Genomic DNA, 3318 nt, shown 5'->3' with positions numbered 1-3318 from the left:
TAAATTTACATAGTCTAACATATATTTTCATTTCTTAAAAGAGTTGTATTTTAGAAATGGACTCTGGAGAATATTGGGCTTTGGACAACCATTTAAATTAATGTTCCATAAATCACAATTAATCTTATTTAGAAGATTAGCTCATATAATTAGTTTACATACACATTATTGGAACAATAAAAAGCTCTCAGTTATGTAGTTGTTCATAATTAGAATATTAAGTTACTGCCCTAGTTTTTTAAATTTCCAAACAAGTTGTCTAATAATTATTTGGTATTTACTCAGCTTATGTTTGTATTGCTAAACTTGGATTTCTACTGGCAAAGCTCAAACATGATTTGTTTAATGAGCGGAAGAAGATAAAACATTTAGGTAAATGTCAGTATAGTTGAATAAGTAAATTTTGGAAATAGATGCAAAAGATTTGAATCCTTCTGACAGCACCCTAAAACGTAAAATAGAAAAACTGTTGTATCATCTTAAAAGCTTTATCCATGCAGAACAGAGACTTATTAGAGTTTTGTTTGAATCTGACTTTAAAATCTATGGTAATTCTAAACCATTTGTCTCTGACAGTCATATCACCAGTGAAGAATTAATCTATCAGAGTTGCTGTCTCTTTCTCTTTTTTCTCTACTTTGTCTACTGCTCTTGTTCATTCTGTCTCTCCTACTTTTTCACTTTCCTTTCCTTTCCTTTTTCTTTCTTTCTCTCCCAATGCAACAAAAGTTTACTTACTCAAACCAGAGGTAGTACACCCGACATCCCCTAGAATTCCATTATTACAAGCTTTTTCTTCAAAGAATTATCAGTCCTAACCATAGCAAAGAATAATGGGTGTCAGAACATATGGCAGTTAGTTCTTATTCAGGCTGTTTCTAGTATCAAACAAAAAATTTCAAATATGCAAAAATTAGTATTTTACCTTATTTCGTGAACAAGAATTAAATACTGTGAATATGGAAATATCATTTTTAAGTTTGTTATTTTAAAGCTGCTTTCAAGGGTTTACCAGGAAGCTACAGAAAATAATTTGATTTACTTCTCAGAGGGTACCTGTTTGGGTTGAATTCATATGTTGAAGTCCTAAACTTGAGGAACTCAGAAAGTGGCCTTATTTGGAGATAGTCTTTATGGAGATAATCAAGTTAAAACAAATTCATTAAAGTGAGCTCTAATCCAACATCCACTGGTGTCCTCATAAAAAGGAGAATTTGGACACAGGAAATACCATGTGAAGCTGGAGGCGGATATCGGAGTGAAGCTTCTGTAAGCCAAAGAATACCAAAGATGGCCAGCAAACCACCAGCAGATAGTGCAGAGGCATGGAACAGACTCTTTCTCACAACCCTGAAAAGCAACCTACCCTGTTAACATCTTGATCTCAGACTTTTGGCCTCCAGAACTGTAAGACAATACATTTCTTTTGTGTAAGCCACTCAGTTTGTGGTATTTTGCTACAGCAGCCTTAGCAAACTAATGCAGTAGGCCAACTTTTGCATGATTTCTATTTTTAACTTTGGGGCTTATAATTCTCATCATGTTTTCTTTTGAGTTGAAAATTCATTGCTACATGAGTTAAAAAAGCAATGAAAATGAGAACACAAGTAGGAAAATAAATCTCAATTCACAGTTGGAATATTAAGGTATATCCCATCTTCAGATTGAAAAATCCCAAAAATCCAAGCATCATAGAATTGGTTCCACAATGTTATAACAAGCTATCTGGCATTATTAATATATTTCAGCATTATGTGTCAAAAGAACACTGACTCAGAATTTTACATCAAGATTTGCCTCAGAATGCAAAGTTAACAAAACATTCAGAAGTTAATTAATGTACTATACCATCCACATGGATAGAATAAAGGACAAGATTATCTCCACAGATGTAGGAAAAGCATTGACAAAACCAACAACATTTTGATAAAAAGTATCCACAAACTAGGAATAGAGAAAAACTTTCTCAACTTAAAGGGCATCTACAAAAAAACACAACTACCATCACACTTAGTGTTGGAAGATTGAATAATGCTCACACTCACACTTCCCAAATTCAAACCTACTACAAAGCTATAGTCATCAAGACAGTGTGGTAATATAACAATAGACACATAAGTTCTTGGAATAGAATAGAAAGTCCAGAAATAAATACCCATATTTATGGTCAATTGATTTTTGACAAGTGTGCCAAGACAATTCAATGGGCAATGAGAAGTCTCATGAATCAATGATGCTGGTAAAACTAGATATCTACATATAAAGAATAAAGTTGGAATCATTTCTCACAGTATACACAAAAATTAGTTCAAAAAGGACCATAATACTAATATAAGAGCTAAAACTATAAAACTCTTAGAAGAATAGGCATAAATGTTCATGACTGTGGGTTATGCAAAGCCTGTTAGATATGACACCAAAATTATAAATAACAAAAGAAAAAATAAGTTTTTTTTTTTTTTTTTTTTTTTTTTTTTTTTTTTTAGTGAATTGGCTGACTTAATTATGGAAGCTGAAGTTTCAAGATCTGCAGTCACCAAGCTGAAGACCCAGGAGAGTCACTGCTGTAAGTTCCAGTCTGAAAACCAGCAAGCTTGAGTCTTAAGAAAGCTGATGTTCCAATTCACATGCAAAGACAGGAAAAGGCCAACATTATTGCTCAATCAGCCAGGGAGGAGAGGTGGTCCTCTCTTAGAATCAGTCACTTTGCTTCAGTTTGGCCTTCAGCTGATTGAGTGAGGTCCCCCCACATTAGGGAGGGCAATCTGTTTTACTCGGTTTATCAATCCAAATATAAATCTCATCCAAAAACATTCTCACAGACACACCCAGAATAATGTTTGACCAAATAATGGCACCCTGCAACCCAGTAAAATTGACATATAAAACTAACCACCACATAAACTTTATCAAAATTAATAACTGTTGTGCCGGAAACATTATAATCAGGAAAGTGAAAGACAACCCACAGAATGGGAGAAAATATATCCAAATCATCCAGTAAAGAACTCTTAGAACTCAATAGTAAAAAGATAAATAACCCAATTTAAAGATAAGAAAAAGATCTGAATTGGCTTTTTTCCCAAGGAAGATATGCAAGTGGCCAATAAGCATATGAAAAAAATGATCATCATCTTAGCTTATTTTATGTTTCTATAATAAAATGCCACAGACTAGCTAATTTAAAAGGAAGAGAAATGTATTTGCTTCATAGTTCTGGAGGCTGAGAAGTCCAAGAGCATGGCACCAGCATCTGGTGAGGGCCTTTGTGCTGTATCATTCCATGGCAGAAGGTAGAAGAGCAAGAAAGTAAGAAAG

Source organism: Rhinopithecus roxellana, chromosome 2, assembly GCF_007565055.1.
Source record: "Rhinopithecus roxellana isolate Shanxi Qingling chromosome 2, ASM756505v1, whole genome shotgun sequence".
Taxonomy (NCBI): Eukaryota; Metazoa; Chordata; class Mammalia; order Primates; family Cercopithecidae; genus Rhinopithecus; species Rhinopithecus roxellana.
This window is presented reverse-complemented; position numbering follows the sequence as displayed.